Below are 11972 nucleotides of genomic sequence, written 5' to 3'. Positions count from 1 at the left end.
AGATCTTCTGTTGAAATTGTGCTAAACAGAAGAATTTCTTGTTAATCTTGTAGCATTTTAGCCAAATCAGCAAGTGAAAAAAAAGCCCTTATTAATAAATATGTTGAGAGTAGGAAATGTGAGTGTGGGGATTGGAATTGTGTCAGTGGAAGAGCTGTGTACATGTCTCTGGCAGCGGAGGGGAGGTGAAAAATAAATCCACAGACAGGACAAGAAAAATTCTGTGAAATGATTAGAACATTACTGTTCTGGGCTCTGATGTCCCCCAAGAAACCCCTACTGAGGACTGAGTTTATAAGCTTCCACAAGGAAGAGGCGGATATAGAATCCCCAAGTTAGAGCAGATTAGGAGTGGGAAAACTGGAGTTCCAAAGAGAAGTGCGCAAAGTGGCTGCAGAGATCCCTGAGGGAAGGCTGATGATGGTAAGGAGTCCCTACCACCATCTTCCCAAGGAACTGAATGTGCTCTACTCTGTAGGTTTTTCAAATTTACTTATTTTTCCTACCAATTTGAGAATGTGATTACAAAGATCCCTAGCTTCACTAGCTCTTCAACGGGAAGGGTGAAACAAATGCTAAAGATATTCTCTACAGATACAGACTTCCTGAGTACTCTGAAGAGCTCATAGTTTCAAGTATGGAATTATTTGACCTTCTGAATTCAAAAGTGAAAACTTTGAAATATTCATTAAAACATTAATTGAAAATACATAGTTATGATCATTGAAAATTCTGAATGTATTGCTTAAAAAAAACTATTATCCTTGTATGCCAGCAATGAAAATTTCAAAATCAATGTCAATCTAAATAGTACTCACAATTACATCAATACTCAGTGTAGAAAGAATCTAATAGTCAGCACTTTTAGCTTCACCTATAAAAAACTCATTTCCAGGTCCCAGCATCTTCAACTGAGTGAACCAGGATGGGCGATCTCAGGGACTCTTCTAATTTTGCGATTTTGTATTTACTAAAGTAGTTACGTCGAATTTAAGACATAAAGGGTAGAACCAGAATTCAAAAGCTTTCAATTTAAAATAAAATAGCATTAAATTCAAATAGGACAATACAATATATACATCTTTTTTTGAAAATATTGCCTCTAGCGGCATAAACTGGTTTTTATTAAATATGTATTCATCTACATTTGCTTCAGTCCTGTGAAGTGTTACTTCACAGCCTGGAGAAGTTTCAAGATTCTACCTTGACTCTTCAGAAATAAGTGACCCATTTTAAGTTGGAGTTCTTTCCAACTTACAGCTTCATGGAGTAAATGCTTCTGTTCACACATGTCAAGTAGACATTTCCCAGAGCTACAGGATCAATAGGATGTTCTAATTAAATAACAACTAAAAGAAAAAAAATAAACTAAGCTCTACAAGCTAAATGTTTTTTTTTAAATCTACCAACCCAAACTTTAGCAAGTACCTCAGATTTTAAAATCTATTGTTGATAAAAAGTTGAAATTCAAAAATAATAAGCCATGGATCTTCTCTATCATATTTAATTGTCCATGCTGCTGAGTTTTAAAGTACCCTGCAGAAATGTTACAGTATAGAACAGAGTATAGAACAGAACCAGATGAACTCTCTCATCATCACCAAAGACAGGATCAAAAATAATTTTTGGAATTTCAAAAAAGAAAACAGGAAAAATTAAAAGTATTTTAAATGTTTCCCTTCTAAAGTTCACAGAAATCAATGATATCCAAATGCAAGGCATCAAAGTCGGAGGGCAAAGCAAGACAGAGTGAAATGCAGTAATTGTACCTAAAATTGCAAAATTGTTTGTGAGAGTGTTCTTCTTATTATATCAAAATGCAGTTTTCAAGGTAGAAGCATTGCAGCCTAGCTCTGTGCACTGCACTGTGTGTACAATACAGCAAGAAAATTAATCCCTTCCCCAATGACCTCTAGAAATGAAAACCCATTATCCTAATAATATTTGTACTTAGGTCTTGATGCTTCTGTGCTGAATTTGAATGCCATGAAATGATTATATAAAGTCATTGATGGGGACATATGTGCAGATAATTACATAAATAATCCTCTTTATATAGGTGTAAGGTGACTTTTTAGAGCAAGTACAAACGAGTGTTACCCTAATAAATCTCATAATGATTTTCTTTACTGCTGAGACATGAGTGTTACTATCTGGAAGGATCGTTAGAGATGCCTGGCTTTCCTCAGGGATCCAATGCTAGAATTTTCCTAGAAGCCTTGTAACCTTAAGACCATTGCCAGAAGAAGGTATCCCTGAACTACAAGCACCTACTTGGCTTATGAACATCCTGGACAGGATGTGTGTGTGTGTGTGTGTGTGTGTGTGTGTGCGTGCGTGCGTGCGTGCGTGTGTGTGTGTGTGTGTGTGTGTGTGTGTGTGTGTTTAATGGAAACAGAATTTTCTTCTTGCATGCTCTCTCAGCTACTGTCCTTGGAACTCTTCTCATGTCCCTCCACCCTCAAGTTGAAAGCCTCCTTTTCCTTTGCTTATTATTGCTACATAGAACTTTAAGTACCTCTCTCCTCTGAACAGGAAGATAACCTATGAACTTATAAATACTGGCTTCCAGAAATTGTAGGAAAGCAAGAATGTACATTCTCACAAACAAGACAGATTTTTGGAACCCAAATTACCTTGCTGACTCGCACAAGTAACCATTTCATTTCCTTGTAGCCATGAGAACTGCTTCTAAACCAGCGAAATGAAAGTTCTGTAGGTTCTTCATACACTTATGGAAAAAATATTTTAGCATTTTCCCTTCACTTTCACCCTTACGTCTTTTCAAATTTAATTAAAATGTAATTGAATCACCCTCCCTTCTTCTCTTTCCTCCTACCCCTCCCATATCCACCCCCAATTCCAAATCACAGCCCGCTCTTTAACCACCGTTGTTACATACAAATATAGATGAATAAACATATAAATACAACATGCTGAGGCCCTGTAGTCTTGCCTGCATGTATATATTTCTAGGACTGACCACTTTCTTGACTTCTGCTTCTGCATTTATTGTTTCCGATTAGGTTTTATACTTTCAGTTGTCCCCACTGCCTGTCTTGAAGCAGCCAGCAATTTCCCAATAAAGGTCAGTGCCATTGCCAGTTCTTATGTCCTTGGTACCTATTTGACATTTTCCATCTAATCCCCATTACTCCTTAAAATTCTTTTAGCCCCTGCTTTTAGTGCACACAGTAGTGGGTTTTGTTTTGATATAATTTTGATGGTGGAAGTGACTATTTTATTAATTGTCCTGTGGACAGAACTTAGAACTTTCGTGAGGGGAGCAATCTACCACTGAGCTACACCTCCATTCCTGAAGGATTTTTCCTTTTTTTCCTTTTCTTTCTATTTTTCTTGTGTGTGTGTGTGTGTGTGTGTGTGTGTGTGTGTGTGAGAGAGAGAGAGAGAGAGAGAGAGAGAGAGAGAGAGAGAGAGAGAGAGAGAGGGAGAGAGAGAGAGAGAGAGAGAAAGCATCAAAACTTCTATAATTTAAGCTGGTCTTGAACTCATTATGTAGCCCTGGATGGCCTTAATCTCACATCCTACTACTTCTTCCCTACTACTTCCTGTCTCTCTATCTCTCCCGGATGCCCTCTGATACTCTATGATTACTTTCTGTCAACTAATTGCTAACTCAGCCTTCTGACCCAACTTTAATTTTATTAAATCAACACAAATGCAAACTCATGGTTCATAGTGTGTTTGAATATCTCCCAACTAATGATTACAAGTTCAAGAGCATACTTTATACTGTAGCATTTTACTGTCTTTCCTTTCAAGAATAGGCAATGTTTCTGCCAACATTAAGTATAAGATTCTTTTTGCAAATATTTGAGTACCTTATTTTAATGAAACATGTACAAATTGGAGTGAAAAATACTTAAAAGTAAAATCATAGTCTTTGCTTCTAATAATTTTATAATCTAGTGAGTTCTTAAAAAATATATACCAATTAATACATAGAAGCTCATCACATTTTTTTCTATGAATCAAAGAAAGGTCAGAAACATGGTTCAGCAGGTAAAGGTAGTTGCTGCCAAGCTTCCCAACCTGAGTTTGTCCCATCAATGGGACTCACAAGGTGGAATGAACAAGAGACCTCCAATTTGCCTTCTGACCTCCACACGTATGTTGTGCATGTACATTTGTGTGTACACACATACATGTACACATATAATAAATAAAGTTTTAAAAATCCAAATGAAATATATTCTAGCAGAAGAAAGATATCCTCAGGCATGCAGATTTCCACCTATATAGCAAAAGAAAAGAAGAGATGAATTCCAGTTTGAACTTATAATCTAAGGAAACTAATTCATTACTTGTGCTGAAAACACAACCAAGCTTGATGAGCAATTGAATTTTGGTGCATGAATTTTATAGTGATTTCTAGCACAAATGCATACAAGTAGAAAGATATTTTCAGGGTGATGGTGCAGGAACATGAATTTTTGGAGAGTCTGTATAAGCAGTATATTTTTCAATGGAATTGTAAAAATTGTTACTTAGTGAGAAATTTGGTAAAGATGTTTTGGCCATAATCGCTCTATAACTAAATATATTCTAAAATAACTTCATAATAGGAACTGAAGGATCAGAGCTCCTTAAAATTACAGAAAAGCTTGCATACTATTAACGTACTTTAGTGCTTGGATAATAAGTTTTAAAAATAAACTTGCCTTTGACAAGACACTGTAACATTCCTCAATAACTTATTCTAGAGACATTTTCATCTATACGTATAACACTTTATATGCATAAAGTTAATGGAGTTTCCATTTGTCTTATGTAAAAAAATAAGATACATGGAATTTTAGAGATATGACAATTTTTTAATAGTTCTTCAAACTCTTGACTTTGCAAAAGAGGAGTCTAACATAGAAATAGGGTAGTTTCCTTTTTCCATTTTCATTAAACATAGATTTTTTTTCTCATACAATATAATCTAAATACAGTTTCCGCCCCTTCTTCTTCTCCCAGTTCTTCACCAACCAAGCCACCTCCCCCCCCCCCCCCCCCCCGAGATCCACTCCCTTCCTGCCTCTCATTAGATAAGATCAGGCTTCAAGGAGACAACAGCAACATAAATATGATAAGACTTCCCAAAGCCAAAAGTCTCAGGGTTTGAAGAGTTACAGAGACACACAAAGGGATTCATGATTCTAAACAGAAAATAATTTTAAAGGAGTCTTTGAAATAGAAACATTAATTCTCTCTGAGTTATAATTCTCTTGTTTCTCCTACTGTCTACATGTGGTCCCCAATCCACAGTCTACATTTGAAGAGTCTAAGAAATAGATGTCACCAAGAGACTAAATTGTAATGCTTCTCATCTCCTTTAGATACCACTGAACCTATCAGAATCCAGACAAGATTTAAGGAGAAAATGTGAGAGCACCAAGATAGAAGGCAACAGGGAAACCTGGATGAGCTCCTGGAGAAGTAGTTACTTACCTGGATTGTCTCCTTATGTCTGGATACTTATATCCAGACATATGTGAATATATGAATATGTGAATAATATGTGAATAACATATGAATATATATAGAATATGTGAATAATATTCTAAAGGATTAACAAGTACATTTGGATATCTTTGTGACTACAGTTAAGTCTAGCTCATTCATTAGGCTACCTATCTGAACACAGAAAACACACAATTTTGGTGGTACATTGAATCTTGAAGAATGTCTGGCCCTCACCTTACCTGGCTATTAACAAGTATGAAGTTAGGCAATTATCCATTAGTTCTTGACTCTGCATTTCATGGGAAGCATTTTGCCAATGAATTGTTATTCAGTTTTACCCACTAGGCTTTTTGGCGTTGACCATGTTAGAAAAAAGTGCCCACCACTGAGAAGAACAAACCCAAGGATACATCATTTAGATCTTTACACTACAGAAGTTTACTTCTTCCCACTGAAGTGTAGGTGCTTCTGCCAAAACTCACATAATGCTTTTATTCACAGAGCCATGCCTGTGTTCAGACACTGAATTCTAAATAGTATGAAATTACTCCAGAGCAGGAATGCAGTCAATACAATGCTATAGCCACATTCTGTCCCTCTTTAGATTAAAATAAAATACTCAGTAGAAATAACTAAGTTAGCAAACCAGTATTAAGAGGAAGCACAGGGTGGTAGTGAAGTGTTCAGACAGAATACAATGTGAATGCTAAGGGTTTGTTTGGAGTTTTTACACGATATTTTAGTCATAAGTTTCTTTTATATTACATGTCATTTTATTTGTGCCAGTTAGAAAAGTTTTGAGGACATAGGGATGAATATGAAGATAGGAAATTGTCAGGTTAGTGAGATGGCAAAGTGGATAAATATATTTGCCTCCAGCCCTTGAACACAATGAAGAGGATTCAACCTCTAGAGTCTACACAGAGAAATCAAAGAACTAATTGTTGCAAGTTGTCCTTAGATCTTTGTATGTGAGTCACAGAGTGAGTGCATTCATGCATGTGTGCACATGCGCATGCATGCACGCACACACACACACACACACACACACACATACATACACACATACACACACACAAACACATCCCAAGTTAATGAATATAAATAAAAATAATTTCAGTTACTTAAAAAATATAAATTGTATTTAGGAGAAAGAAGCATATAGGTCTCTGTGAGTTTTAGTCCACCCTGGTCTTTATAGTGGGTTGCATATTGAGACCCTGTGTCAAATATAAATTAATATATTTTTCCATGAGGTGAGGAATACATTCATAGCTATGGAGATGATCAGCTGTGGGATTCCATGTACACTCCTTAGTGGATGCTGGAGAAGATTTATCAAACTATTCTTATAGAACACTCAAAAGACATTTCTTACTGTATATGTACAGAATTATGCCTGCTTTCCAATTTGTTCAGATAGAGCAAATCACAATTATATAATGTTAAAAGGATGTGATTGCCATAATTTTGGGTTACTGTGTGTGTCCAGTTGCATGAATCTTGTGAAAGTTGTATCTATGCTAATATTGAAAACAATACACTGTGTATAAATTAATTATAACTTATAATGGTGAGTTTCATATTCCTACAAAAAATTCAGTGAAGGCACCGAATTTAAGTTGCCACTAAAGGAGTATGTTTCCTAAATATTGGTTTGAATTTTTCATTGTTAAAGCAATCACAATAGTAGTAATGGCATTACGGGAGGGAACAGAGAGAAAATGCCAGCACTCCTTCCTGCTCAGCCTTTTAAATTCATTATATGGTTCATATTGTAGGATGTTATACTAATGCTAAAGGGAAAGGACAGATGGTAAGGCAGAATGCAACATAAGTTTGGATAGTATCCACTGAGAGGAAATGCTTTATAATTGGTAAATACCATAATGAAATATGTTAATTCACATTGCAAGGATTTAGGAATCAAGGCCCTTCTGTGTGATACAAACTTCAACAATAAAGCTGTTTTCCCATCTGGGTTATCAAAGGATCAAACTGTGATTCAAACACATTTCAATACAAGCCATGTGGTGAAAAGTCTCTCACTTCTAAGGGGCGGTAGCTGACTTAGTCAGCATATTCTCAGAAATAACAGAGAAGATGCTGACAAGCCACTCCTCCTGACTTCTTATTTTAATTCTCTGTGACTAACCTTATGCACGCTGCTCCTCTAGATGCTCAACATTATCAGAGGCCCTGTTGCAGCTCTTCACAGTGGCATCATTCATTCATCACTTCTGTTTATAGAGGAGGTTAAGAGCATCCATGTGCCCTCTGGATCTCCACCTCTTCCCCCTTTCTTTTCCATTTTAAGCATTTCTGGAAGCTAGGAGATGTATAACTTGCTTGCTTTGGGGCCTTAGGAACCCACATATAAGGGTCTTCTGAAACAGAACATTTCCAAGCCAGGATTTGTTACTGAATATGCAAAACAAGATTTTATGTATATTTTTTGTGCGTATAAAGTGCTATCTTGTGTTGACCATGTTTCTTCTTTATGAAAAATATGAACCTGCTTGCAGGGATGAGTTCAAAGACTCAATTTACTAAGAATTAGTGATCCACCAGATTGGTGGTCATAAAGCAATCTGTACCCTTGGCACCCTCAAATTTCTTGCATGGGTCACCAGATCATGATTTACTAATAAGGTTTCAGGGCTTGCAAGATAGCACAATACTAACCATGTATTAATATTTAATTTGGCATATTAAATGCACCTAACAAAAGATCCCAGAACTGCTGACAGGACTCTAAATTTTGAATTTCTTCAAAAGGGAATCAAGATAGTCTACAGGGATTTTGTGAAAAACAAAAATAAATAAAGGAAAATAAATGTTTTAATGTTTCTACATAGACATCACAGAGCTGGGGTTCTCATTTTTCTTAAAAGTATTTATCATGCATTTTAGATGTTTCACTGAAGAATCACAAGATTGAATCTGGTACCTGGTTGCAAAATACACAATTAGATGACAGCAGATGCATTTTGGTTAATAAATTTTATATTAGACAATTTGCTCCTAAAATAATTCATTGGCACTTACAAAATGTTGCTAAGTGAGAGGTGATACAGCCTATAAATCATTTGAATCACCTTGTTACTTGCTTCTCAGGAACCGAATCTGCTCTGAAGTAGGAACTTGGAGAAAGCTCTTAGTAGTTACATGAGTTTACTTTGCAACATTATTTTCACAGGTCTGAGATGATCATTAATGCCAGATTCCTGAGATGTCCAAATCCATCCCAAAGGAGAAAGTACAGCAGAAGGAGACTACCCTTACCTACAAATAGTATTGGACCCCTGGAATTATCACACTTCATGTGTACAATAAGCACAGCGAATAGCAGCTGAGGAAGTTCCATCTATGAAGAAACATACAGTCATTTATTGAAGATGTTCCTGCAATAACATGATGGCACCTGTAATAACAGAATGTTTATTAGCACGCAAATGAGGGTTATAAATGATGTTGCGTATCTATAGAACAAAACACGAAAGACAACTTATTAGCAAAAAGATAAATTGCTTCACAAAATCTCTATGAGATGCTAGGTTTGGTATTTTTAAAAAAGCTTTTTATTTGCACAGACCGATGCCTTTATAATCCATTTAAAATAATATACTTGCCACTAGGTGGCTATTTCTGATCAGATCATTTTACCATTTTAATTACATTTTTAATATCCTGGCTGCATAAACAAAGATAAATTACAAACCCTGCACAATCCGCTGCTAGCTCAGGCACAGTCAGTAATAATATCAGCTTTTGTTTGTGCCTCCTCTAATTAGATTCTGAAGCCTAGGCTTTGTCAATCAATAATTTTAATTTTAGAATCGCCTTTTGATCTTGCATTTCATGTTTGTTTGGGAAAATGATCAGTAGGACAAAGCTGATAATTTATGCAGAAACAATCTCTCTGCAGTGCTCCGAGCACATTCCTCCCATCACCACCAGCCTGCAGACTGAGCTTGACACAGGTCTAATTAGCATGCAGATATGTGTCGCCTCATTGGCAATTCAAATTTCTTTTTTATAATGTACCTCAAATTGTGCTACTCAAACATTGTATTTGATTTCCAAAGCCCCCTGGGCATCCCATAATGTCTCCCTTCATCCTGGGTATGAGGCATTTATTGAACAATCTGCTGAGACTGGCTGTCTTTTCGAAAACACCCAAACACCCTATCCCGGGGACCTGTTTTGCTTCCTCCCTTCAGAGAGCAACGCCTTCTCCTCGGGATTCCTTGTGCCACGTCTGTAGGTTTTGAGATGATAGGTTCTCTCATGAGGTGCTTCTCCCACGTGGTTGATCTATAGAGGGCTTGAGTCTTATGCCACTCATTTTTTAAGTGGGGGAGGAGGGCTAGTGAGCACACATTAATATGCGGCACATAAGCACATCTCTGAATGTCAGTCTTCCATTCTTCATTAAACAAAAATGACTGGATTGCAGAGGTTGCTTTCTTCTTCCCCCACTTACATAGACACACACGCTCACAGTTGCTTTCTCAGCACACACGCACACATGCAACCTCATTCACACGCACCTATGCACCTACCTACCCACGACAGCATATCGGCATGCCTTTGTCACTATTGAGTTATGTGTGAAAGTTGCCTACTGCACACATGACAAATAAAGGGATTCCAGCATACACTGGGGCTTTTTTTTTTTTTTTTAAACCATGCAGCAACAAGTGGTAGAATCAATGGTGTACAGTTATTCAGCAGTGTAATTCATTTCACTGGCTTTGGCTTCTAGCCAGATCCACCATCTGTCTCCAGCTCTCCCTCTCCCCGTCTCTCCCTCTCCCTCTCTTTCGCTTGAATTTGTCCTACATTTCGTAATGTTACGTGCCTGCCATCCTTATCCTACGCCAGAGGTACACTGCCAGCCTCACCCCCTTCTGGAGTGGAGTTCTCTGACTTCAGTGTCACTTGGGATATTCCACATCAGTGCCATGGGAAGGAAGACAAGGGTAAGCAAAAAGCAAAAGGAGTAATGCAATAATAATAATGATGATGATGATTTTATTATTATTATTATTATTTATCATTATTATTATTATTATGTGGGATCCAATTGCTCCTGCTTCTGCCTTTCATCCAAAGCCTGGAGACCAGTCTGCATCATCCAGGAAGTTTCCCTGCTTCGTTAGAATATCTTCGTTTTCTTTATCATACGCTGGCACGCCACGCCAGTACACCACTCCGTGGAATGCCTGCTGTTGGACACTTGCAGAGCTCTGCCACCAAGCAACCTCCTGCATTGGAAATCGGGGACTCCTCCAGGATCTTATGTGTGCTTGCTGTTTGAAGCTGCAGAAAAGTGAATAATCAATTAAGTATTGATTTCTTGTAAGATTTGGTAAATTTCAAAGGCAAGACAAAGAGGATGGCTTAAGGAAACACTGCAGGGACTTGGCGTAAATTAGACAACTAACGGAGATGCAGAATAATATAACACCTCAACTGAAGATTTCCTTGGAAGAATTAGCACTAGCTATTGGAAGACAATGGTGGATTTAATCAAAACAGCAGGCATGCAAGAATTTCACTCGTGAACCAGAAAAAGGAGCTAATTATAACCACCTTTTTAATGGAGCTAATTTGACTGAATGGATGCAAATGTGCTTTACTTATGGATGAAGAAGCAAGCCTTTCTGCATGATCTTGGGATCATCTTATCTGCTAAGCTTTGCAGCTCCTGTCCCCTTCCGTACATTTGTATTTCCAGAGAAGGTATTTATATGTAAACAACAGCTAACCATGCAAAAGATTCATCGGGACAATATACTATGGTATATGAGCTATAATCATCATTCTGCAGCCTCCCAGGATTTCATCTAACTTGGGGCTTTTGCAACCTTTGCGTGCAATGAGTGATGGTAATAAATGAATGGTGGTAAACTGCTGTGATTTTTCAATGCGTAGTTTATTAATTTTAGCTTTTTTAACATGTTGATTCCGCATTATTTGGCAATATATCCATAATGAAAGGAAGGGGATCGTTGGGTGGGGTGCTATTTGGCATTTGCAGTCTTCTTCGAGATCGGAATGTGTAGGTTCCACCAATCCATGAGCTCTATAATTATAAATGAATGGTAAAATTTTTGACAATTTGAAGAATTGGTTTTTATAATGGGAACAATGTGTTATAATCAGTAAGAGAACGGTTGTATTTTTTCTCTTGGTTGAATGTTCTTGACTGGTTAACTCCTCTGTTGCTGAGGAGAAGTAAATACCTTACACCCAGGAACCAGAAGGGATTGTAGTGACAGTGCTTTGTGCCTGTACATCCCCACATTTCAATCTGGATGCCTGTTAAACATTTGCTTCCATTTCTATTATTTCCCTCCCTATTTTTCTTCTTTTCATCGTTTCTGTCTCACAATCTACATTCCCTGAGCAACCATAGGAACCAAGTTACATTAAGCTTCAACACAAAGACCTTGTAAGAATAATGAATCCTCATTTGCATAGACATTTGTATT

The 11972-nt window shown here is 37.2% G+C and overlaps 1 long non-coding RNA gene across 1 annotated transcript; it reads left to right on the top strand.

Moving 5' to 3' along the window:
- Positions 1–10160: 10160 nt before the first annotated feature.
- Positions 10161–11392, top strand: LOC128096715 (uncharacterized). Its single transcript, XR_008213725.1, has 2 exons — positions 10161–10457; positions 10591–11392. It is a non-coding gene; the product is annotated as an uncharacterized LOC128096715 (long non-coding RNA).
- The last annotated feature ends 580 nt before the right edge of the window (positions 11393–11972 follow it).

The sequence above is a fragment of the Peromyscus californicus genome, unplaced genomic scaffold, assembly GCF_007827085.1.
Source record: "Peromyscus californicus insignis strain IS unplaced genomic scaffold, ASM782708v3 Scaffold_5__1_contigs__length_169319896, whole genome shotgun sequence".
Classification (NCBI taxonomy): Eukaryota; Metazoa; Chordata; class Mammalia; order Rodentia; family Cricetidae; genus Peromyscus; species Peromyscus californicus.
Note: the sequence above shows the minus strand (reverse complement) of the source record. Positions and strands in the feature narration are given on the sequence as shown.